Source organism: Kryptolebias marmoratus, linkage group LG16 (assembly GCF_001649575.2).
Source record: "Kryptolebias marmoratus isolate JLee-2015 linkage group LG16, ASM164957v2, whole genome shotgun sequence".
Taxonomy (NCBI): Eukaryota; Metazoa; Chordata; class Actinopteri; order Cyprinodontiformes; family Rivulidae; genus Kryptolebias; species Kryptolebias marmoratus.
The window spans coordinates 12,739,493-12,766,936 of NC_051445.1; the positions used below are offsets into that span (position 1 = coordinate 12,739,493).

Below are 27,444 nucleotides of genomic sequence, written 5' to 3' on the forward strand. Positions count from 1 at the left end.
ATGAATAAAGGCACACGAGTGGTGGAAGAAGTGTTTAGGTCATGGATATGAAACAACCGGGTCCCTGTAGGAGCAAACATGTAAAAAAAAGACCCCCCACCCACAGAGGAACAAGGCAACCAGACTGATAGAGAACACAGCAACACAACCACAAACCAGTCAGGTACAATTTCTGATTGTTGTGTGTTTCCAGCTCTTACAGATAGCAATGATGTGACAACTTCAGGGGACTAGCAGTTGCAGTTTGTGATACATTTGTGTAATTTTGCAAGAATTATTTTTGTCACATTTACGTTAATTTTGAAGTCTGCCATGGTGGTGACTTCATTCCGTTTGTACAAATGTGCCGTTTGCAACAAAGCTTGTCATAAGGCAGCCAAACCTTTAAATACTGTTAATGGGTGTGGCGTTTACTCTATGGTGTAAGCGTCTTTCATTCAGCTTTTATTTATGTCTGTGTTGGCTATTTTCTGAAGTTCTGAATACATTGAAATGATGACAGCACCTGTTAAAGTAAATAAATGAAACAGCTTTTCCTGTTTTTATTGGCTTTTTACGTGACCTTTTTATTTAAATCTGCTTTTGGTCTCACATTGGACATAGTTTTGGTTGTGAGATAAGAGTAGAAGCTAAGGGTCACATTAGTGTTAGTATTTTTTCACAATTAAGACCCTTTGCTTCACTATTACCACACTACAATAAAGAAGTAGCGCAAAATAGGGGAGCTTTTGGTAAAGTACAAGCATCTTGAATGTAGATAACAACTGTGAGTGGAGTTATTCCACCACCGATTTCCATAGCTAAATAAAAAGCCTCTGAGATTGTGTCACTGAGGAGTTTACTGACGCATGGAAGTGACAAAATGTTTCCTCCTAAAGTAATTAGAGTTCATTTGATATGCAAAGTCATTTAAACTATGCCACACCACAGCTCGCTACACATTTCAGTCATTCCTTGTCTGTCCAATTTTAGAACACAAGGTATTTATAATCCCTTCAACAATATCAGCCTGAGTCCATTATTACATGCTAAAATCTTTTAGCTTATGTCAAGTGATTCAACAGGAATTTCACCACCGTTTAGCTTTATTAAACAGGCTAATCTTCCAGAATCAGACTGCACAACACAGCCTTGCAGCGCCAAAACACGTGCTGACTGAACATTCTTAAAATTAGGGGTCCTGCAGCAGGGGGAAATGAGATTACCTCAGTCTGTTTGTAGAAACTGTGACGTTTAATGCGGATAATGACATAATCTGCCTTTTGTTATGAGCCAGATAAATAATTTTGATCATTTAAATGGCTTTAACGTCTATAAATAGCCTGGCGTAAAGGCTCTTAACTCTGACAAACGCTCCAAAACATAAATAAAGTGTGCTGGGTCCCTTTGCTTCAGTGAAAACTACCTCAGTTGTTCTTATTTTTGGACTGTTATCAGAAAAACTCAATCATAATCAGTCAGCTAAAGCAAATTCTGAACGAAATATGAAAGTAATTAGTAGCCTATACCACAAGTGAGTAACTTCTTGTGTTTTAAGTAGTTAAAATTTAGGTTTTTTTAAAGTAAAATATAGGAGTAATAAAAAGAATAATGCAAACATTTCTTTTGCAGAGCTTAAAAAAGATTTTTGACAAGTTTCCCTTTTAAATTTTTGTTCCACATTTAAAGTTTTGACATTTTATTTTACAGAAACTAATATTTACGACGAAAGAAAGGTCAAATTAACATTTTAAATAATCCCTCCAAATAAAAAACTGACAGCGGCGAGAGTAAGAAGGCGTACTCGTCAACCTAAAAATTAAAAGGCTCCTCCGGAGTCTCAGAAGTGTAATCCGCGTCCTCCAATCACGAGGCGCGTTTTCTTTAGCCAACGTCCTAAATCTGACCAATGACGAGCCCGAGAGGCGGGGCGATCCTTGACGCACTGAGGCTCGTGATTGACGCAAGCCTTGTTGCTAATTTTAGCGTCTGCCTGGCAGACGGAGGCTGGGTGAGATTGCAGAGAACCCATTCATTGTACCGGGGCGGGACCAACTATTTCAGCTCTGCGTTTGTGATCCAGCCAAGCCAAATATAGTCGTAGACAGGTATTTTTAGCCCGCAGAGCGTGTCCCCGTTTTCATTTGGCGAAGTGATACAGCTGTAAATGAGCCACGGCTCTTAGCTAAACGCGTTAGCCGGTTATTCAGCTGGATACTTTTACATCAGTCAGCTGATGTGACAGCAGAGTCTGTCAGGAGTAAATCTCACTGCCACAGGCTCCCTCTCGCTCGGGGGAAAAAAACAGGGTGGAAAAGACCGTAGATCCGAAGACAAATAGCCGCCCGCCAGGTCGTCAAACAAACCCACTGAGCAGGTTTGTGAATCTGTGATGCCTTGCAGCTTCGCACATCCTCAGCACCGCTGCTTCTCCACACTTTCAGGAGTTTCACCGCTGCTGCAGTGCAACTTTACTCAGGAGATGTTAAGTTTTCTTTCAGGCGCACCTAACCCCCGGAATCTGGCCGTATTGTGTTTGGCAACAACTCGGTATAACACTTACACTTGAAGCTCTTTATCTAATATCACCACTTCACCTGGCAGGTGTTTTAAAAAAAAAAAAATTCAGGTGGGTTTACCTTCAGGCTAAAGTAATTCCCAGTCAGCTTTTAAAAAAAGTAAACATTGAATATTAAAGTCTAAACCAAACTTCTGCTGTTTCACACACATTGCTTTATTCTGGTCATAATTCAGAAGTCTGAGTCGGTCAACAGCTCCAGGAAATAAATATTTTTCCATCAGTGCTGCACACATGGCTTCATTTTAGCAAATGCTCAACTGTCTCACCCACAAACAAAACTGAGAGAATAAAACCTGACAGCACATTTTTGTATTTTACATCCTTTTCCGTCGTAATAACCCCACAAACTCTCAGGGTTACCATGTTGCCCTTTTCAGAAAACTGTAGCTTATCTTAAACCAGCTCCATATCATGCTGCACTTTTATTATTATATTTAAATATGTAAGTTGAAAGATCAAACCGAAAGTCCTACTAAAAGACTAAAAGTGTTTCATATGATGCTGCTGAAATGCATGCACTTCAAGTTGTTTTTGACTGCCTTTGAAATGGTGACGCTGCAGAATAATGAAGCCGCACATTTGCTTAAATACTCCACCAAAACACCTACTGACCCAGATTCCTCCACCCTAACGCTGCATGTACGTAGGCCTACAGGTTGCTGTGAAACGTGCAGGAAATTCTGCATTCCTGTTTGGCTGCCAGATTTGTTTGTAACACGGTCAGGGGAGAGCCGTGATTAATGCGTTTACAAGCACCAGTCGTTCCCATTGTGCCACATTTAGCCGCTGGGCGTGCGGATCACACGCCACCAGGCTTGTTCATGTGCGATTTATTTTTAAAACTCCCCACTTCTCTCCTAATCTACATCTGCGCTGGTTGCCTTGTTCCAGTGAAGTCACTTTTATTGCGGCTCGTGGTCTCCGGCGCAGGTTTAATTGAAGGCCCTACGTTCCTTGAACGATTTGCGTGTCGCCCGCCGCCTTTCACACCAGGGTTTTAAACTAGGGGTGTCATGAGGAGATAGGACAAAGCTGAAGCCGTTTTTGCTCAAACCTCGTAAACGATCTTGTGCTTGATGGCGTGCAGCGTGGTGTGATCTCACAACATCCGTTAGGTTCTCAGACAATGTGTTGAGGATGACTGTTAGCTACTACCACGCAAAGTTTTAGCTCAGTATCTGTAAATTTGGCTGAGTTATGGCCATGTTTATGTTTGCTAGAGTTGCTTAGCTGTGATGGCCATCTTGAATTGGGTTGACTCCAGCCGTTAATCAGTCGTAGCTGTACGCCCGACAATTACGTTCTGAGAGTTTCATTGAACTCCATCCAGTGGTTCATGGGATATTTTGCTAACAGACAGACAAAGGAACACACACGTGCGCACACAAACAGACACAGGCAAAAACATGATCACCCCTTTGCCTTCGGTGGTGGGCAAATGCTGCACTCATCATCATCCTTATTAGCTCATTGTTTTAGATGTCATATGTGGCTTTTTTGTGTTTCTCGTGTGCATCCTATCATTAAAATCTGCAGTAAATTATAAGATGACCTAATTCCATCAGCAGAATTTTTTAGAGCAGAACGTATGCCACAGGCGACGATTACAAGTTTTGCCTGCTTGTCCTTCATCCCCTCGATTAAGTCCCAAAAAGCGATGTCACAAACAGATGATTTGTTTTACGTATATTGCATATTTTCAGTCACAATTTGTAAGTAAGACTTGGACATATGTCTTTTTTTTTTGTGAACAGATAATTGATCGCGCAGATGTCTTCAGAACGCCTCACCGCCGTCATTCCCTTCCTGTTTGTGTTTTGTTTACACCTGGTCTCCATCACTCATCCTGGCTCGTCAGCTGCCTCCACTGTGACTCCCACCGCGGTGACGTGTAATCCAGATTAACCTGCTCTCTTATTCCGCCAGACGTGGAAGTGATTGGAGATTATGACCGCGTCCCTTGAATAGAATCTGATGTGCAGGGGTAATCAAGTGCGTCCACCAGCAGCGTCGCGTGTCAGGTGACTCATTCACACTCACTTTCGCACAAACAGCCTCTTATTTTCTCACTTTCGGAGGAGGCCGCGTCCATTTGCAGTAATTCTCTCGGAAGCTGACCGCGCTCCAAACTTTAGCTAATTCAAGTTTAGCCATCGAGATTAACTGCAGCCAAATCCCCCAAAAAGTTATAAACCTGAAGGTGATTTGTTTGCTGCGGAGGGAGCGGCTTTAGTTCTCTAATTCTCCTCATGATGTGAACGTGTGACCTGAGCTGAACTCAGAAATGTTGTTGTGGAACAAAACAAAAAGGAAATACAAGCCCTGTAACATAAACCAGCCCTGTGGAAGAGCTTTTGCTCTTTTGTGTGTGTATATATATATATATATAAATATAGACACGCACATTTTCTTCTGCTAAAAGCTGGTGAAAAAGGGAAACAATTCTTAATTTCTTACTAAAAATAATGCATTTTTCACGTCATTTTGTTAATTTTACCTTCAGTAGGTGTTCCTATGGCAGGCATCTTATACTCCCTCCATTCTGCTGTTTATAATCCTCCACTGCACAGTTCTTCTTTTTTTTACCCCCCCAAAAAACAGAGTTTTACAAACCTGATGAATTTTTCGTGGTTGTTCTCTTGCATTGTAGCCAAACTGCCCTGCTATGGCAGATTGGCTGCTTCCTTTCCGTAAAAGTGTTCAAAGTCTGCATGCAGGTTTGGTGTTGCCTGATAAACGGCAGAGGAAGTTGGGTCATTGTTTCAAAAATGCTTGAGAGGCAATGCCTATCCAAGTTGTTACGTACAGGTTGGATAAAGGGTGGGCGACATATCGAATGTATTCAATGTATTGTGCATTTTCTAGATGGGATGTCTTAATATAAGGTCACCATCATGTATAAACAGCAGCCCTGTAGCTATTTAACCATGATTAACGATTTCTCCCACATTCTCCAAATGCACACCCAACACACTCTCCCACCAGTCCAGAAAATTCTCCTGGTCATATATTGTTTAGAAGAAAGGGAGCGTGACAAAAAAAAAAAACAAAGTTACCATCCCCGCCGTAAGGTAGCAAAGATTCAAAGTTCGTAAATTAATAGGTGATTGACTTTTTTTTTTTTTTTCGAAGAAAAACAGCGCAAGATCTGTGGTGTTGAATTTACAAGGAAGACACTGAACAAACGTGGCCAAGGTGTGGGAGCCACAGTTCTCCACTGCATCATAGGGCTGAACTCAATAGTAATTCAATAATTAAGAGCAGATTTTAAAATAATTCCATTTAAATCCAGTTTATTTACACTGCGCCGTTTCACAACAAATGTCATCTCTGGGCACTATACAAAAAGAGAAAACAAGCCCATGTCGTGAACTCAATTCAGATCCAGATTTAGTTCCTATTATATTACAGTACATTAATATACAGGACATTACGAAAGGCCATTTAGTAAAAATGATCTAAGAAAGCCGTCAGTTTGCGTCAGATCTTCACTTCATCGCACTCCCATTGACGACAGTGGAAAGGAATGACTCCCTTTTACAAGCAGAACCGGGCTCAGGACGAGCGGCCGCCTGCCTCGGCCGGCTGGGGTTTGGGAGGACGGGACAGAGACGCAGACAAACAGCAAGTGGTCCAGGTGTAGCTGCTGTGGGAAGGACAATACAGGCTAATGGTGGCAACAGTTGCATGTACAAACACGGAGAGTAGAGAGAGCAACAACAGCGGAGGGAGGAAATGCGGTCAGTTTGTCCTCCAGCAGTCTGAGCCTATAGCTCAGCAGAGCTAAGGGATAGCTCTAGAAACACTAACTATAGGATTCATCAAAAAGGGAAAGTCTTAAACCTGGTCTTAAATGCCGTGTCAGCCTCACAGACAGAAGCTAAGTTGGTTCCACAAGAGAGGAGCCTGATATCTCACTTTACCCCATTCTACTTTTAGAAACTCTAGGAGCCACAAGTAAACCTGCAGTCTGAGAGCGAAGGGCTCTGTTAGGAAAATATCGAACAAGAAGACCTTTAATATAAGATGGAGCTTGGTTGTTGAAGAGCTTTATATGTTTAAAGCAGCGGTTCCCAAAGTGTGGGGCGCGCTAATGAAAAAAACAAAAAACAGTGCCTGACTAAGCATAATGGACAAGTTTTTAACCCCATTTTGGACAGAGGGTTTTTAAAATGTTTTATTGTAATCCATAGGGGGGCCCAGAAGAAAATCTTTGGGAACCACTGGTTTAAAGTAAGATTTCAGGTTGTGTTTTGAATAATATTTGAATTATATTGAGATATACATTGTGCATCACAATTTTAGATTATATCGTCCAGTTCTAGGTTGTACTGGTATCCTATAGTTGCCTGTAGAGAGCTTCTGGTGGACGTATTGCACCAAGACGCTCTCTGAACTCTCTTATCAGCCGGCAGAAGGAAAAAGTGATTGTGTCGTTTTGAATGAGCTCTCTATGTCTATGGCCAAGGCACCAGCATTAAGCGCTCTGGTGACACGGGAGAAAGAGGAAGGACAGAAACAGTGGAAGGCTTTTATCTTTGTGTCACCAAATCTGCTCCAACTGTACGTCAGAGTGCAAGCGAGGACGGGGAGGAGGTGTGGGCGCCGGGGAGAGGATCGCTGGCGCAACGGCAGGGCGCTCAATGGTGGCATTCTTTCCTTTTTCTGTGGGACACACACACGCACAGATGCACGCACACACACAGCTCCACCTGGGGATTCCCCTCAAGAGTAATACAACCCATCACTACCTTATCACACCAGTGCCCAAAGACAGGAAAGACGAGTGTGGAGGAGGAGGTGGATTTAATATCACTAAAAGACTCTGGGTCGGAAATGTATATGCGCCCTAGTCTGTTATCGTCCGCCCCCGAAGGCGGAGCGATGATGTTTTTCCCCGTGTGTGTGTTCATTTGTCGATAGGGTTGGCAAAATATCTCATGAACAATTAAATGGATGTTAATGAAATTCCCCGAAAGTAATCACTGGATGGACATCTACACCTGAATAACATTAGGAGTCAGTTTGATTCAAGATTGTTGCCGTAGTCAAAGACAAAAATGAACATAACTCAGTCAAACTTTGCATTTACTGTGTGGCAGCAGCTGAGCATCATCCCCAACACATGCTGTGAGCACATCTTTGCTTGAAAACGTCTTCATTCATTTCCACAATTAACTGTGGGTGGGTGTTAGCAAAATATCGGAAGGACCACGGGTCCAAATTTCACTGGAACTCGCAGAAGTTACCCCAATTCAAGACGGCCGCCACAGCTAATCGACCACATCCTACACAAAAAGACTGAATTTTAGTGGATTTTACAGATATTGAGCTAAGCTTTGGTGTGGTAGTAGAATTCGAATAAGTCACACATCGTAACGCAATATCGCATGAAACTGCACATGACGTTATTTTCAAGGTTTGACCACAACAGCCGTAACTTCATAATTTCTCAGTGCAGGATGAGCTTAGTTTAAAACTTTGCCATGAAGGGCAGTGGTCGATTAAGCCTGGAATTCTTTCCAGTTTCGCCTTCCGTTTAATCTCAGCTCTTCAGTCGTCACGCGTTTTGCATATCTGAATGTATCTATTATGAGGGCAGCTGCTACAATTTATAGAACCTCCTTCACGCACTTGCGCGCAATTTCCCCATTGTAAAAAAGTCAGCAAACAGATTCAGTGGGACGGGCGGTTTAAACGCAGGCTTTTACAGCGGCGTCGCTTCTGTTCACATGTGCGGCACGAGGGAAAGTGGAGCGGGAGTCTTGTCCTGACAGCAGCAGGATTTCAAAAGGCCCTGATGAGGCGTGTCGAGATTATCCCATCAGATCGGTTCTGAAATCTCTCCTGCAGTGTTCACACAGAGGCTTGTTTAAGCTCAGTGTTGAAGGAGCTGTGCATTCAGCCCACTCCATTACACACACACACACACACACCCACATGTCTGTCCCGCTATCTTTGCGGGGACTTTCCATTGACTTCCATACATTTCTACAGCCTAACCCTGACCCCCACCCTAACTCTAACCATTACCAGTACATACCTAACCCTAAACCAAACCTAAACTCAATTCACACCGTAGTCCTAAACCTAACCCCTAACCCAAAAACATCATTTCTACTCGTGGGGACCAGGCTTTGGTCCCCACAAGGAGCAGTCGGCCCTCACAAGTTAGTATATGTTAGGAAAATTGTCCCCACAACGTAGGCAATACAAGTCCCTGTGAACAGCAGGTGTGTGTCAGGCAGGATCAAACATGCCACGACACACAATAATGTTTTGTATTTGTAAACTCATGCATTATTCCAAGATCTTGCGTGGTCTGCAAGCGCTTGGAGTGTCTCAATATGTGAATTATAGCCGTTTTTGTGTCGGCCAAGTTTGATTAGCTGTGACGGCCATCTTGAACTGCAGGTTGTTTAGCTGTGGTGGCCATTTGGGATCAACTCTAAAAGATAATGAGTTGTAGAAGTACATCTAATGATTACTTTCTGACAGTTTCATTACAATTTGTCCAACGCTTCATGAGATATTTTGTTAACGCTACAGACAGACAAACACACACAGTCTCATCGTCTTCGCCAATATTAGTAAAATGACTAATTCTTCTATCTTCTATCATCTGAAATAACCGTAGGATTCAAATGTTTGGAAACTCCGTTGTCAAAATTTATTTTAGTGTAAATATTATCTACTAGATAAACTTTCAGAAACAAGTTTTCTCTCAAATTTAATTTTTAATTTTTTATTTTTGACCATTTCAGACAATTAAATAGCTTTTTATCATTTTTGCTTTTGTCATGGTTTTAAAGGTCCCAGGATGCAAATTTCACAATTTTAAAGTCCCTCTCTGATAAAATCAAGTTTTTAACCTTTTTCTACTACGTCACGCATGCCTGTACGTATGTTTGCAAATGAACTCATTTGGTTTGCTAATGTAGCAATCACCGAAACTGGATGTTTTTAGGCAACGATTTGTGCGAAATAGCGGCGATTGAAAATACATCATTCAGCTGTACTGAGCACAGGTATGTTTGAAGAAAAATGAGGCAAATATTGATTAAAAAAAGACGACTTGTCCAGCTTGGTGGGGGGGTGGATGAATCATTCTCTGGGCTTGTGTCACTGGTAGGGAAGTAAAGTCCCAACAAATTATTGTAAATAAAAAAAAAAAACCTTAACAGTCCGGTAAACAGTGACTATACTAAATACACTTCGTGTTTCATAAAAAAAAGTTAACTTTTAGATGTGAAAGGTGAGGGCTTCTGCAGTTCCCCGGTGTTTTTCACAGTTTTTCGATAAAACTCATTTCTTCTTTCAGTATAGTTCATGTTAGATGTGGCCCAAATATTTGATAAAACGAGATGCTTTCTCCCCCGTAATTCCTTAAAGCACGTCAAAGTTTTAAGAAGCTTTTACACAGGCCAAAAGAGCTCTTTTAAGGCGGGTGATCATGCGATTGCCTGTTTTTGTCTGTGTTTATTTGTCCGTTAGAAAAATATATCGTGAATCATGACAGATTTTATTGAAGTAATCGTTGGATGCATATCTACAACTGATGAACTTTTCGAGTAAAACCCAATTCAAGACGATCACAAAAATGGCTATAACTCAGACAGTTTTACGAATGCTGAGCTGAAATTAGCTGCGGTAGTAGCTGAGAGTCATTCACAACACATATTCTGAGCGCTAACAAATCGCTTGAGATATCGCGTGAGATCCCACATAAAGTTATTTTCAAAAGTTGACCAAAACGGTTGTAGTCGTCGTTTTTCGTCATAGAAAAATGATGATGACGATTTAAACTTTGACATGTGAGGTGATGTGCATTTCTTTAAGGAATTCCAGGCTCTTTAAATCTTTTTTGCTTTAACTTTTTTTATCACAGAATGATTAAAAAAAAACTACTAGCAGACAAATTGACATTTTCTAAACAACCCCCCCAAAAAATCCCAAAATCAAGGTGTAGATCATATTGCACTAACCAGTTTTCTTACTAAGCAATTTCATTATATGAAACTTTTTTCAGTGTCTCTGCCAGACTCGGGGGTTTTGTTTCTTTACCACAAATTAGTTAGCTCTTCGGTTATGACTTTGCATCACAGGAACTTATCAAAACAAGGAGACGACCGGTCGCGTCCTGCTGATCAGCATCCAGCAGTCGGAAGCTCAGCCGCCGTCCTGTCGCGTTTCAGAAACAACAAATTCTTCTCCTGCTGCTGCTGGTAGCATGAAATCTTCACAACCAGTGGGGATTTTAAAGGGAATGTGGGTGTAAATTGTAAGATAGCGTCTGGAAATATGTGAACAGTGGGTGTATGAGTCACTTCGGTGTAGGTAGTTGTTTAAAAGCAATTTATAAAAAAAAAAAAAAAAAAAGACTTTAGAAACAGGAACTTACATTTGTATGTATATAAGTGTGTGTCTATCACCGTGTGTGTGATGTGGTTGTGCAGGACTCCCCCTTCTTTGAATCAGAAGATCAGATAAGCAAACAGGCAGAAATCTCTTTGCGTCTGAAATCCAATAAGTGTCCATCTGAAAACATACTGAGCAGAGAAATCAGTGACTCAGGATTAGATTCTAGTTTGTCAATACATTAAAAATTACAGGCACAGCATTCTTTGAATGAGTATACATCTCCCACCGCCTTTCATGCCAGAAATTAAGACTGAGATGCTGAGAAGGGATGAAGTTATAGCCCTTTTGGTGATATTGTGAGGCCTGTGTTGAGGAAATTAGCTCAGTATCTGTAAAATCGACAGAGTTACGACCCTTTGTTGTGTTTTCGAAGGTCAGCTGTCTGTGGCGGTCATCTTGAATTGGGTTGCCTTCATGAGTTCATCACTTATGGATGCACTTCCATTACTTTCTGAGCGTTTCATTACAGTCCGTCCGTTGGTTCATGCGATATTTTGCTAATGCTACAGACAAACGAACCCAGACACGGGCCAAAACATCGCAGCTTCGCCTTCGGCAGCGGGCGAAGATGAATGCGGCTGCTGCTGAATTTCAGCATGCAAATCTATGGTGCGTGTTTGCACTTGTGGATCGGGAGGTGTGTTTCGTATGAGAAAAAGTTGCCCTTTAGCCTCGAATGTCTGGGTCTTGCTTTCGCTATACCCTCTCGCCATGTGGCTGGATGCCTTTGCACACCTCCGTTACTTTCACCTCTGCTCGCTCCCCTCCCACTCCCTTCAGCCCCAGGTATCCGCTTGTCAGCCAGGGTTGTAGTCCACTGTCGCTCTGACTGAGACTCATGACATTTTGGTCGCTGAGTCAGTGTCTTTGTCGCCCTTCAGATGTTCAACACTTGAGCAGAATGCGCGAGTATGAGTTTCTTTTCTGCGAGCTCTGTTTTTCTTCTCACTGCGTGTGGTAAAAATATGTACTCTGATGCTTTTGATGCTTAGCTGTCGCTCGGGCTAATGTCAATCTGGGTCACACACTGACCACGCGGGTTTGTACAAGGGCAAACACACACGCGCGCGCTCAGCAGAGATAAACAAGTGGTTGCATTTCTGCATGAGTCACGCTCGTGGGCAGGGGTGGAAAGTTTCCTTGTTTGGGCTAATCCCCCTGCTGACACTTCTGAGACTTTTTTAAAAGTGTCTCATATGTTTCTGGACTGCAGACAAAACTGGCAACTTAAATATGACTTTTTTTTTTGTGGCTGCACAGAGAAACACATGCAGGGTGGTAGTTGTGTTTAGTCCATGTCCTGTAGAGTATTGCAGTAAAGCATGGATGTTTTCTCTTGTCCAAACAATTCTTTTTTGTCATAGATGGACAAGCAGACTTGGTAGTGATAGCAGCAGTTGGCTTAGCATTCGTTTGAGGAATGCATATCGCCCGCTGCCTTTCATGCCAGAGTTTTAGAAACGACTGCATTTGAGTCCGTTTGGTCAAACGTTGAACTTAACAGTATGTGCGGTGTCATGCAACATTGCTTGATGTCATGCTCAGAAAATGTATTGTGGACAACTCTCAAAAACTACCACACCACATTTTTGTGTTTTCCAAGATCAGTTGGCTGTGGCGGCCATCTTGCAATGGGTCGACTTTAAAACTTAATCAGCTGCGGACGTACAGCCAATGATTTTCATAAAAATTTGCCCAGATGGGACATGGTTATTGTGCCAGAAATATCATCCTTTTCCTGCAGGAAGTTCCCCCAGGTTCACTTGGAAGTGGTGCAGCTAGCTGCCGCTGCCACTGCTTGCGAATAACTGCAAAACTCCAAATAAATAAGAATGAAAGTTGAAATTGTCTGCCATGTAAAAGTTTGTAAAATAACGTTTGCACGAACACTGTTTATCTCAAACTAAGTGTGTTTTCCTGTGAACTGATGCGGCACCTGTTTCCCTTTCTTTCTGAAACATCTTTTTGAGTACTTTTCTGACAGTTAAAATTAGCCGGTTAGTTTTGTGACATGCGCCACTTTTTGCCAAAAAGCAAACAATATGCAGTTTTTTTTAGCTGTGATGTTGTGATGACACCAAACTACAAAACAAGGATTTTCATGCAGTCTTTTAATATAATTCAGTTGCACGTTCACGTTTCTGTTCACACTCCTGCTTATATTGTGTGAATGATGTGTTTGAAAGGCTGCAGGCAGTGTTTGCAGGTAATGAGACATAATCGCTTTCTGCTGTGTTGGCATCAGGTATGTGCAGCCTTTAACTTTGAGTCAAGAAACAGCAAATTATATGTATATTTTGGGGGTAAGGAACTTGTCTGATCATGTTTTAGCCCATGGCTTTAAAGGATCACACACGCGTGGGTCTGTAGAGTATATGGATGCTTGTCTTTACATGAAAAAAAAAAAAAATAGAATATTTGGTGGATTGACTCATTAGGTGAGGTCATTTGTGAAAATCACAGCCCCTCTGGGTTCACTGTTAAAGTTCTCGTAAACTTTGGATTGTTGTGCATGTCAAACAGCGTTTTAGGGCATTTATTGCTCAAGGTTAAGCAACACAACTACTATTTTAGCTTTAGAATAAGATCACAGGTTGGAATTGGTTCCATTTTAGAAGTTCCTTTTGTAAAACCATTATGAATGCCTTGAAACTAGTTTTGTTTCCTTTTTGCTCTGGTATGTTGTTGCAGCGGCACTTTGGCCTCCGCCTTTTATGATTTATTGCATGCTAGCTGTAAATTTCTAATTTAATCTCATAATTAAAGCCTGCAGTTTAACAATTACTCAGGTACGTAAATATGTGCATCATGGTTTATTATACCTTCTGTACCGCCGCCAGTTTTAAAAGAATCCCGGTCCATGCTTTGTTTTCCTGCCAGAAGTCCTCTGTGAGCAATGAAAGACACTCCCAGTAATTTTCACGAGAAAGACTTCCTCCAGTGAAAGAGAAACATTGGGACATCCCTCATGACGTTTGGTCGGCTGCATAGCTGAAGAGCAAGTATTTACGCACGCTGTTTCCTATGACTGGAATTGCTGACTTGGTGTGTGGGAATGCAGTGTTGACACACAACTCGGTGCTGATGTAAGATGTTTACAGTGGGTTACAGCGTCATGTAATATTTTTATGAAGATTGAAAGGCAGATCTTATTTTTATTGTACAAGTTCAGTCTCCACAGTACCAGCAAATTGTTATACAAACAAACATTCTTAGATCCGTTGAGGAGTTACACTCCTACCATCTTCCCACAGAAGCACAAAAGTGACCTCACAGCAAAAGCACCAGCTGCTCTGGATCACAAGAGAGAGAGAGAAATGTGTAAAATTGTGCAACCGTGCTACAAAAACCGAACCATTAAAGCATTTGGAAAAGTTTGTTTTGGAAATGACACAATTAGCTGTAATTATCCGTATGGTAGAAAGTTAAGTGATTCCAGGTTAAATAAGAAAAGTTCTGCTTCAGTGCTAAAATGATTTTTTTTAAAAAAACTTTGGGAACAGATGTATTTAAATCTGTTAGCTAGAGAAATGTTATTTTCAGCAAAAATGCAGTATGAATGCCGAGTGCTGAATGACGCTGGGAGTTGTTTAAGCTTAAAAAAGCAGAACACTAGCTAAAAACTAAAAGAAGCCGGAAACTAGTTAAAAGCTCAAAGGGGCAAAACAGTAACTAAAAGCTAAGAGGAACAAAAATGCTAGCTAAAAGATAAAGAAGCAGGAAACTAGCCAAATGCTAAACGTATCATGCTAATCGTAGCAAAACTCTAGCTAAAAGGAGAAAAAACTTTTGCTAAAAGGTAAAAGATGCAGGACATGAGCTAAAAGCTAAACGTAGCAAAACTCTAGCTAAAAGGAGCAAAACTATTTGCTAAAAGGTAAAAGATGCAGGACATGAGCTAAAAGGAACAAAACTCTAGCTAAAAGATTAAAGTCAAGTCAAATTTATTTATATTGCACTTTTCAGCAACAAGGCATTTCAAAGTGCTTAAAGAAAAGCTTAAAGAAGCAAAATGCTAGCTAAAGGTTAGCTAAGAGCTAAAATAGCAAAAGTAGCAAAAGCCTAGGTACAAACTAAAAGTTTTAAAAGACTAGCCAAAAGCTTAAAGTAGTAAGACAATATATAAAAGCTAAATGTAGCAAAAAGGTAAAAGTAGAACAGTAATTAAAAAGTAAAAGTAGCATAAAAAGATCTAAAGAGATCAAATGTGCTGAAGCAGATTTCTAAGAGAACAATGTTGTAGAAGGAATTGAGGTGATCTCAGTGTATGTCTAGGGGGAAAAATATTTGCATATAAATGTAAAATTTTTAAAAAAGTTTTGAAGTTATTACCTCCGCCAAGGACGTTATGTTTTCGCTCTTGTTGGTTGGTTGGTTTGTTTGTCTGTTTGCAAGCTTACCTAAAAACCAATGAACAGATTTTTTGATAAAGTCTTCAGGAAGTGTTGGGGTTGTCACAGGAAGCAGTTGACTAAACTTTGGTGGTGATCTGGTTCCCGATACGGATCAGACTATTTTTTTAATGTTCGCGCTCTCCAAGGGCTTCTAGTTTACGGCGTGACAGTGAGCTGCACCTTGCCACTCATGTGTATTTGTGAACATTTCTCGGATTGTGATTGCACGCCATTGATCCTGTGATGATAGTGGGAGTGAAAATTTAGAGCAGCTTTTAACTCCGTCACTGGGACGATGAAGGCAGCACTCCTCCCCTCCAGCTGAATAATCTTCTTACTCACCGGATGTGATTCACCTAACTCACTCTGTTACAGAGAGGCCTCTGTTGTCTAAATGTTTGCTTGGTAATGTTGTGTAATGTTTGGAAAGTTGCGATAAATAACTTCAGTGGAATTTTGGCCTCATGTGCTGACCTAATATCTGTGCAAAAGTAATGGTCTAATGGAAGTAGAATTTCCTTCAGGAAATGCTACTTTTGCCTGCCACCTTGCCCACCAAAGTTTTACACAAAGAGTTTATTAGTCATGTGTTGGAGATGACTTTTAGCTACTAAAAGTCATCTCCAACACATGTACAGATACTAAGATATTAGCTCAGTATCTGTAAAACTCACTGTGTGATAGATATTTTTGTGTTCGCTAAGTTGAAACCGGTGGGGAAAGCCATCTTGAATTGGGTTGACTCCAAAAATTAGTTGGTCGTAGATGTTCATCCCGTGATTACTTTCTGAGAACTTTATTAAGATTCATCCTGTGGTTCATCATCGTTTGCTAACAGACAGACAAACTCACACAGACACAAGTGATTACATGACTGTCCGACTTAAAGTGCCAGGCGATAAATGTAAAGGCCATCGAGGCTGTTCGCGTTGTTCTCATTCTGCTTTTTAACAAGCCTTTTGGCATTGTTTGTGCACTTTAATCAGCGTTCGTTGTAGCTGCAACTATTTTCATTGCTATTTTGTGTGTCGGAAGCTGAAAAAGTCTGGGAACTGCTGCTTTAAAGTGTACCTGCAGTTAGCTGTGTCTGTGTGCACTTACACGTGCTGCAGGCCAGCAGATGATGAGCTCATCCCAACCCACTCTTTTGCTATTCATTCTCCTCATGCTGTCTTGATGTCGCTGATAAAGTCTCCCCTTTTCTCCGTTTAGCCTCTCCGTCAACTCCCGACTCATTCCTTCCCTTTTCCACCTCTTTCCCTCTTCGCGTTCATCTGCTCCATGACAAGGGAAGTTCCCTTTTCTATCCAGGAACAGGCTTCCACTGTGGAAACACCGCTCTGGTTGCTTTCCACGCCGAGCACTGAAAGGGATCTTTGGGATTAGATTTTTTTTTAGAGTTATAGACTCAACCTGCCAAGTACTCTCAAGAACTGTGCGAGTAATTTGCCCTATTTTTAACATGATACTTCAGTGAGATATTTGATTTATTACCATTCTCTGCACTTAGCATCATGTTGATTGATAACTAAAACAACCCTTACATTGTTGCACTCTGTCTAGTTTTAAACATTCAGTCGATTTCTTAGTAAATTAAAAAGGATTAACTGCCTGTAGGTTTTCATCCCCATATAAATGAAAATATAAAATCTTGTGAACATCTGATTCGATGACTGCATGCAAAGCAGAGGACTATATCTGTCAGTATCTTCCTTTTCACACCTGCTCCTGAAAGACGACAGCTATAATTGGCCACTTATCAGCCTTAATGGATAGAAAAGACACGTAGGTAGAAGCTCACTCACTCGCGTGAATACACACACACACACACACACACACTCTCTCAGGAAACAGCACGAGTCATCGTATTCAAAGCAGGCAGAAATAGAAACAGACTTCATGAGGTAGCCACAGTGGCGTAAGCAATACCATTACCTCAACAATGAGCTTGACCAGTGCCCATTATTGTCTTTGAATGTGCAGTTGTGTGTGAATAGTCGTGTGTGTGATGCCCTTTGCTTATATAAATATATAATTTTTGCTGGCCTTTTTGTAAGGTATGCCTGGTTTTTACACAGCTCCAGGATCTTCTTGTTTCTGTGTGTGTGTTCGTGTGTGTATCTGGAAATCGTGGGCAGTTTTAAGCGTGTCTGTGACGACTTGGACGCCCCTCCTGGCTGCAGCTCTGGAAATGCTCCTCTGGCCCGCTCCACACAGTGAGGAGAGTGGCGGAGACAGTGATGGATGGATTCATAAATGACTGGTTGGGTGGAGGAGAGAAACTGTTTAACAGACAGAGACGGAGAGAAAGAAAGAAATATCAAACTAGGTTTTCCTCACTTGGATCTTTAGCCATAGTGTTACCAACAGTATGTCAGAAAAACTACATTTGTTCCCATTTCTTTAACTGAAATGTTGGAAAATACCAAATATGATGTATTTTGACACCAACAAGGTGATTCCCAAAGACTTATTTGCTGAAAAGTTCTCTTTCTTGACTTTCAGATACTGTTCATCTGCCTGGGATAGTTTTTTTAGACCTGACACATTCTGTCATTTTTTTAAGCATGAACTGCACAATATGCTGCCATGGTCAGGCACAAGCAAAATCCAAAGAAAACCTGAAAATCTACCGATCCAAACCACTTTAAAAGATAAAAAGGGCTCCTTGAAAGCTAAAATAAAAGAACTGAGGGGTGGTTTAAAACTTTTCCTCAGTTCTGTATCTTGGCAGACTCAAACATCCCTCGAGGTACGAGCTGTAATGTGTCCTCTGGGGTGCGGAGAGTCGCTGGCACGAGATAATTTATTCTGTTAGCTATCAGCCTCGTAAATGACAATATTTAAGTGTTAACTACGTTTGGTATGTGGGCTGTTGTTTATGGGTCTTATGTTTATATATTACTGCTGGCTGTAAATAAAATTTCCCCTTGGGGGTAATAAAAAATACAATGAACCATGACATTCAGTATATCTTCAAAGAAGTGCCCGTAGGATAATTATGGATTCCCATTGTGACGGTCCACCACCACCACTCTGATCAGAACTGAAGCTGACGGCTTCAGATTTAATAAGAGAAACTGGTTTTTGAATTGGGGTGGGATTTTCTTTTCAGGCACCTTGGGTCAAGCTTTATGTCATGCAGCAGATGACCGTGTTCAACCCTATTTAATAGAATTTATGGTTTTAGTAATAAATACCAGAAGTGAAAAACCAATTATTTATTACTGTTGACAAGGTAAAGATTATATCTACTACACAAGAAAGCAAAGTTAGGATTTCATCAAGCTAATCTCAGTATTTAGGAGAGGAGCTGGAGTCCCATCTTACAAACAATAATTGTAGGCTCGTGGGAGGCTTGTGAACATTATTTGCATTGAGTCTTGTGACAAATGAAATGCCATCTGATATTTAAATCGACACTTCAGTGAATGACCTTAAATGTCTTCTTTTGCCCAGCGATGTGTGAAACTTTGAGGTTCTCATTATACATGACTCCTATGTTCATACGCAGCACATCAGTAAGCAGAAACATCCTTTTCTTGAGCAGCGGAGGGACTGCCCTTACTTTGCATTTTGGTAAGCCCCGTTTGGAGCAGTATCCTTGTAGGGATTTGCATGCCGACTGCTGAGTGCAGGGTTGTAGTAGCTGTAACAGTCTGCCTGATTTACTTTTGATCTGCCACTCTTCACAACACTAATATGTTAATAGGTTATTAGCCGTCCGAGCGTGTTTTGTTTCCCATAGTACATTAGAGAGGAATTCATCCTGAAAGGCAGCACACACACATGTGCGTGCGTGTGTGTGTGTGTTTTACTTGTAGTGGAAACTCTTTGGGAATCTGTGCCTTGGAATGTCTGGGCAGGATTCTTTCTTTTCCCCCAACGGAGCAGAGCAGACCATTCACACACCGCTATCTGTACGCAACACGAACACGTAGCACTGGAAACACACATCACGTCCACTTATACGTGACCCGAACGTCATCGGACAGCTCATGCGGTCTTTGCTACTCCATCCTAAATTTAAATTACATGAGGATGTAGTACCAAAATCACAAAAAATGTTACCTGACGTCATCTATCACATCTGCTTTTTCCTGCTCTTTATCTGACTTATATTATTCTTTCTTTTCCTCTTCCTCCTTACGTGTAACTTTTGTTTGACCCTTTGACTCATTTCTCCTACACTGACCACACCGCTGCCGTCTATCCTATACAGACGTAGTGCTGACCTAGACCCCTATGGACTCACACACACACTCCCACACACACACAAACACTTTTGCGTCACTATCCTGTGGTGTGGCTAGTTACTACAAGCAGCTGTTCCTGTGTAGCCGTTTTACTGACCAGTACGTCAGAGCTCGGTTGTGTGTGATTGCCTGACATCTGAGTAAGCTTTGCATATGTGGGTGACATTATGTAGGACCTGGTCTCACAGAGACCAAAGTGGTCAGCTGACCCGTGACCTCTTACTGCACAGTGATACACTAACAGGAGGGAAACAGATTCAAAGGGGGGAAACAAAACAAAGTGTCTTGAAAAAGGCCACCAGAACAGCTTCTGAATGCACTGATTCTACATCTCTGTGCAACTTTACTGGAAGCGTGATTTTTGTCACAAGATTAAAGCACAATTTTGTTCATTGTAGATTTCTGTTCCTTGCTCTGAACTCTCCAATTTGGATTAATCTTTAAATTAAAGTGTTCAAACCCTACTATGATATCCCTCCCTGTGAATAACTCCTCGTAAACCAAGTTACTGCCAATATGCTCACTTTTTATATCAATATATTTAGGCTGAATCAAAATTTCTTGTATTTCCCCTTCCCCTGGATTTCGAGTGTCCAGTTGGTTGTTTATGTGAAGTCACGGGGAAAAGAGGTTAAGATATTTCGCTATGAAATGGGACACTTCAAGAAGCCGATATGCCATCAGTTGGAACCCTGTTGTTTTTTTTTTTTTTTTACGTAAACAGATGCAACCTTTTTTTTTTCTGAATTATCAACATTCTGTTTAACTAGTCATCAAGCCTGCAACAGAATTTGACATATGCTAATATTTGATTATGGTTGTTAAAGATTGACAATGATACCAGAAATACATCATTAGAGAATATCATTTGTAAAAGCACACATCATCACAGAGCGTACCCAGCACAGTTGGTGCATATTTGTGAACAACACAAATCTTAAAAATATATATTTTTAATGTTAAATATGATAATTACCGCAGCTTCAATTGGGATTATAGGTCATAAACTTGGGTTCAGGTTCAGGGTCCAGTCAAGACTGAATTGTTATAAAACCAGATTTAATTCAGGAGTAAAACTTATTAACTGATGGTGTCAAAAATGATGCTGTTGTTATCACAAGCGGTGGAGAACGAGATGAACCCAGAGCGCAGACTCATTATAAAAAACAAAAATTTATAAAAAATAAAATAAATGAAAACAAAAGTCTGACGGGGCAGCGAAAAAGAACATAACACAAATCCTAAGCAATACAAAAAAAGGCGAGGCAAGGAACGAGAACCATGGGAGACTAGAGACAATGAACCAGTGAGGAAGTGGAGAAAGTGACCAGGTTTTAAAGCTGAGGGTAATTAGGGGAAGTGAGCACAGGTGAGTGATTACAGTTAGGAACAGGTGAAGATGGGCGTGGCAGGAAGACGAGTGCTGACTGAGGACACGTGAATGATGACAGGAACGGGCAACAAACAGGAAAACAACATTGACAATAAACCAAAAGAAACCAGAAAACAAAACACTAAATACAAAAAGAAACACACCGCCAAAACAAAACCTGACAATTGTAACTAAAATTCAGTTCTTTCAATAAATATATCAGGAAAAGCTGAATGACTGGAGTGAGTTTGTTTTAAAGAATAAATTGGTATAAAAAAAAAGATATATTTTGTTTATATATTATTTAAAAATATTCCTCTATGCAAAAATAAAATTTTGTTAGCCTGTGCATTTTTTTTTAATGTATGTGTGTGTGTGTGTGCGTACGTGTGTGTGCGCGCGCGTGTGTGTCCAGTCATGGTCACCATGGTGAAGTCCTACTAAAAATCGTCATGACAACTCCAGCCATCGACAACCATGTTATAAGCCAAAACACGTAACTGTCTCCTACGCATCAACACCGTTCACACATACGCTCGTCCACACGCTCATACGCACACGCACGCACACACAACAGACGCCCACATAGACAAAGACGTTTATGACAGATTTAAAACTGAGCGTCAAAATAGACTTACTTGTTTACAAGATAATATTAGGACCTTGTTTGTCCTGCACAGATGGAAGGAAGAGCTGGGAGGTCATAAAAGGATTTAATTACGTCACTTTTAAAGTTTTGTCCTTTTTGAGCAAACGCATAAAAATAGTGACCAAATGGAAATTTAGAAATTCAAGGTTGTGGTCCAGAATAATAATAATAATAAAAAAATAAACCTGGCATTTCTGTCATCAGAACATGCTTTTGAAATAAAAGTACCAGCAGCAAGTGCCTGCAGGCGATGACACCCTGGGGGACTGTCAGCAGCAGCTCTCACAGCTCACCCCAGTCACCTCTGCACACACACAAACACACACACACGCTGCATGTACACCACTCGATGGTCAAGATAAAACCAGCCTCATCTGTTCCTGTATTTGACCCATTTTTTGCGTGGAGACCGTAGACTCTGCTGAACAGCCCCTCCTTGTTTCCACTGAGGTGGAAAATCCTGGTGGAGTGGGGGAAAAAAAGAGGGGAGTGGGAGGACAGGGGCAGTCGCAGATGAGCTCGAGGGCGGAGGAAAGTATCAAGATGAGTGAGTGCGTCCATTAACCCCCCCGGAGGGCCGCCTTAGGAGGGCTCAGGGATTGTACTTGTGTTAAGTGTGTTTGCTTACAAGTGTGTTTGATTATGTTTTCTTGGAAAGTTGGAGTTTGGGGATCCAATGTTGGATCAAATAAGTCCTCCTTTTTTTTTTTTTCCATCTGTTTGTCTCGTCTCCAGTAGCCGAAACATCAGAAATCCCTTTTTTTCCCCCTTCTGGAGCTAACTTGTGGGATGGTAGCAGTCTGTTTTCTGGCTTTTTAAGCTTTTAATGTTTTAGTTCCTTCAATCTGTGTTCAAACCTGTAAGAAAAAAAGCAAAAAACTTTTTTTTTGCCAGTCTTGTTCCAAATACTTTAAAGCCAACAAAATAATACTAAAACTAAAGGCCATGCATATTTCCCACCGTTTTCAGAGTATGTGTTGGGGATGAGTATCTGCTACTACGACACCAAATTTGAGCTCGGTGTCTGCAGAATGGGCTGAACTGTAGCCCTTTTGTGTTTGCTAAGGTGGCTTAGCTGTGGTGGCCATCTTGAATGGAAATTACTCCAAAAGTTCAATGATGTCAGTGTTCAAAGATTGCTTTCTCAGAGTTTTATTCAAATCCATCCACTGGTTCACTTTGCAAACAACACACAAAAATTAACACACACACACACACACACACACACACACACACACACAGACACACCACACACACAAATATGGGCAAAACTCTTATTGCTCCACCTTCAGTAGTGGGCTGTAAAAAACATTAGTTTTCACAGGTCAAAAGGTCATCCTATTTGTTGGAAAAAGTAAGATGAGACATTGCATTTTTATAGTCGTGAACTGATTTCCCAACGTTCAGATAGCTGATGAGGCAGTTTCCCTTCATGTCCTGTTGCCACATAGAATAAGTCATGTGAAAGTTACATAACAAGACAGTTCGAGTGAAGAGCAGTTAGCCAGGTGCCTTTACTCACTCGTCAGAAGTTCATCATCACAGAGCAATGCTGCTTTGAAATGGAGAAGTTCGCAAAACGCTGTTTGTTGATGCCTTTAAAGTGCCTATTTGGGGAAATTCCCAATTTCCCAAGAGCAACCTTTTTAGTACAAGAGGCGACAGGACTTCTGCTATGGCCTGCTTTCTGGTTGTATCCTGACTCCTCTGTCACCCGTCATTCCTAACTTTTAATATAAAAGCCCTTTTGGCCCTCCTGCACCACGGTTAAGTCTCAGTTTTCATCGCTGCCCTTCGTTGATAAGCAAAGGGTGGGTGATAATGTTTTTGCTTCTGTCAATGTGTGTTCATTTGTCTGTCTGCTAGCAAAGTACCTCATGAACCACTAAATGGATTTGAATGAAGTTGTCAGAAAGTAATTATCGGGTGTACATCTACAACTGATTAACTTTTGGAATTAGTCCAACTGAAGATGGTCGCCACGGCTGGTCAGACTTAGCAAACGAAAAAATATAACTCAGTCAATTTTAAAGATATTGAGCTAAAATTTGATGTAGTAGCTGAGAGTTGTTCACACCACATTCACATTCACAATATTGTGTGAGGTCACGCATAACAGTTTTTTTTTTCAAGATTTGACCAAAAGAGCTACAACTTTGTCATTTCTCAACACAAGATGATAAAAGTTTAAATCTCTAACATAAAGGCGGTGGGGGAATTGTATTCCTTAAAGAAATGCTAATTAGGAAAAGTATTTAAAAAATCAGTTACCTGCCGGAAAGAGGTTTTTGTTTTACCTTAGGAATTAAAGCATTATAATAAACATATGTGATTTTGTAAAGAAAATAAAAAAACAAGTATTGCAGGTGTCATTTGTAATCATTCAGTAAATAATCCAAACTTTTTCAGCGAACACCTGAATTACATTTTGTCGATTCGGTTGCACGAGAACGAAGCCAGCTCCGCCGATACTCGCACAGTCCCGCAGGGTTTGCGGTTGCAACTTTAAGACCGGGATCGCCTGTCAGTCTGCCATCTTTTCAGCTTACTCTTCTGGTCATAAACAGAGCGGCTTTGTGGTCCAGTGATCAAGGTAGTGACAACACCTCCCACTTGAGTCTCGCTTGCTGCTTTCATCCTGTTACCATGTGATGTAAATGGAAGTGAAAACACCCACTCTGCTCTTAGTGCCATGACAATCATTTGACATCAGTACTGCAATGACACAGCGCTATTATCACCTGGGTAGTCCTGCTGGGTATTTCAGACAGATTGGCCAATTGAGGTGATGCTGAAACGAAACAGTGTGTGGGTTGCATCTGAAGATGTGCTCATAAAAATAAAGTTTACTGTAACACTCTGAGCAGAAATCAGGGATTTAGCAGTTTTACAATCAAGAAAGACATTTTTATTCTAGCTCCTCCTAGAAAAAATGTGTTTAAAACTGCCAAATTGATTTGAAACTTATACACACAACATGAAGAAAAATAGTTCCTGTTGAATTTTGAACTTAAAAAAAGGGCAATAAACGTTCACATTTTATTATATTTTCCCACAAAAGAGGGTAAAATACCTTAATGCAGAACAAAGCAGACCTAGCCGAATCCTTTACATATTTTCAAAAAAAAGTACATGTTGGATAGATGTTTTAAAATTAATATTCTGTTGCTTTTTTTGTGCACTAAGTTGTTGTTTTTCTTTTTTTTTTTCTTTCTCTTAGGTCCAGGTTGTGTCTCCTGAAAACAATCTGGTCTGATAATTAAATCAGAGAAAAGTCCTCCCCGCCACCACCTCACGCACATCTGGAATGGCGTAAAATAAACCCAACAGACAGGCACACAGCTTTATGGGTTGGATTTCTAATGTAAGTAATCATTCCACAATAAAAATCTAATTCAACAAAGATTAAAAGGAAAGAAAAAAAAAAAAAACTTCTGTGAAATACTTCTGAAAAACATAAAACGGAAGAAGTGGCATACACACTCAAGCCTTTTGCTTTAAAGCCCAACTATTACCTCCAGCAGCCACATAATGATTTAAATAGGATCCACCTGTGGGCGAACTAAGTGTAGATAGAAACAAAAAATGTGTTGGAGAAAATGTCTTGTTGTATTTCTTCCTTCTGTCGTTAGGTTTCGGTGTTCGGCTCATCCCCGGTCTGCCTGGTCCAAGCTGCTGACTGGTAATTTATCTTCTAAATTTAGGCTCACAAATGGATTTTTAAACAGAAGCTCTCTGCTGTTGGACACAGCGGGTTCGATGCTCTACGCCACTCCTGCATTAAATAAGATCACGTGAGGTCCTGGTGTTAGTGGTGGCCGTATCAATGAGCTCAAACCGGCAGAATGTGTCCACGGGGGGAATTATCTCCGCCCCAATGAGACTCTGTTGGAGTCACTTTATCTCAGTCCGTTTTAAATGAGCTTCGGCTCAGAGAAGGACAGCTGTGTTATTAGATGGTGTTCACATACGACTTCATCAGCCTTGACTTTAGCGCACAGAGATTTCTCCAGATTCTTGAAATCTCTTATGGTATTATGAACTGGGATAATTCAAAGTCTTCCCAGTTTTCTGTTGTATTTGTGACACTATTTTTTTGCAGACTGGTGAACCTCTGCCCATTTTTACTTCTGAGCGATTTAGCCCCAGTCCTCTTGTTAACCTAATCCATTGCAAAATGCTCCTCCAGCCATTTCTTATTTGGACCATTACAAACTTTAGTTTCTCCCCGTCTCAACTTTTTCGAAATGTGTTGCTGCCATAAAATTTTAACATTTTTTTTTTCTCTTTTTAAATGGTACAATGGTACGGCGTGGGCGTTTGTTCCACTGTTTTTAGTAGGAAGTGTGCACTTTCACTGGGTCCTCTTGTGTACATGTATGTGTGCATGTCTGTATGTGTGTGCTAATCCTGGAAAGAGAAGTGAGGCACTTCTGCTCTTTTCTAAAAATAGTCTGCAGTTTGAACACTTCCTCTTTCTGATCAAACATGCACAAACACATGCAAGTAACCTGACAACGCTGAACAATTTCCTTATCTGGCGTTATGTGGCAAGCATGTTGTATGTGTGTTTGGTGTGTGTGTGAGTGGAAAGCCGTTTGGTGTAATGGTACAATGTGTGGGCTGGGAAACAGCTGGCAACTCTAGTTAACGCACACGGATGCATTAAGTGCCGTTGTGAGAGGCTACTGCGTACTGTACGTCCATCTGTCGTTCTGCATGTATATAGATCTGTGTGTGAGTGTGTGTAAGTGTCAGTGTGTGTGTGTGTGACTTACAGAGAAAGAGTGAGAGTTGGAAAGAGGTGTCTCACCACGTGACGTAGGTTTCTGGTGTTTTCCAAACCAAGGAAGTGGAACCAGTAGTGACGAGGACGTGATGTCAAGGTTTTAGTTCGAATTCAGACAGCGGCCCCACGTCTCAATCCTCCTTCTTTTTTTGTCACTTTCTCTTTGTTCGTGTCTATATTTCCATTTGTCTTTGTAACTGTCTGTGTATGTGTCTGTTTCTTTATCTGCTGCTTCCCTTCATGTTACACTGAGTAGGCATTCGCTGGATGTTTTTTTTTTTTAATATTTTTTTTATGAATGGGCCGTGTTGTTTACTCTCTGACAAAGCTATTTCTGTCACCGCTCTGATCATGAACACATACAATGTGACCACACCACTTCCTCTTTATTTACCCTCCGTCCTCTGATTGGCTGAGCTTCGCCCCTGAATGGCAACGGTTTTGAGGTTGCGAATGTGTGTTTTTGTGAGTGTGTGCGTTTAGACGCATGTGGGCCAGAGTGTTGAGGGGTCTCTGTGGGCTTTTTTTTTTTTTTTCTTCAGTGATAGCTGATAAAAACATCCTGTTTCCAAGAGAGTCGCTACCATTTTTGTTTCCAAATGATGTCATTACAACCCACCCTTTATTGGATAAATTTATTTTTCATAGTGTGACTGAAGCTGCCAAGAAAATTGTGTCTTTGTGCTTGAGGGGAATTAATACTTTCATCAGAAAGGCTAATCTTAAATTGCTTTTGCTTTTTTTGAATGTATATATAGTTTAATTTCCAACACTTTTCCATATTAAAAAAATGAGACTGAATTAATTTAATTTAGCTACAAATTTATTTATTTATTTTCACTGCTTAATTACTTATTTAGAGTTTTAAACTGAGATAATCTCATGTTGAGAAACGACAGAGTTGTAGTCGTTTTGGTCAAACCTTGAAGTCTTATGAGGTATTGCGAGACGTCAAACCCAAAGTATGTGATGTCAATGATTTTCAGCTACTACCACATCAAAT

The 27,444-nt window shown here is 40.8% G+C and overlaps 1 long non-coding RNA gene across 2 annotated transcripts in view; it reads left to right on the top strand.

The window, feature by feature from the left end:
* The first annotated feature begins 1,986 nt into the window (after positions 1-1,986).
* LOC112450795 overlaps positions 1,987-27,444 on the top strand; it is a 32,392-nt gene continuing 6,934 nt past the window's right edge. The window contains exons 1-4 of one of the 2 annotated variants that reach the window (XR_003039494.2): positions 1,987-2,356; positions 4,315-4,581; positions 24,873-25,016; positions 25,285-25,334. This is a non-coding gene — a long non-coding RNA (uncharacterized LOC112450795). The remainder of the gene's footprint in view (positions 2,357-4,314; positions 4,582-24,872; positions 25,017-25,284; positions 25,335-27,444) is intronic. The other variant, XR_003039492.2, reaches the window with a different exon arrangement.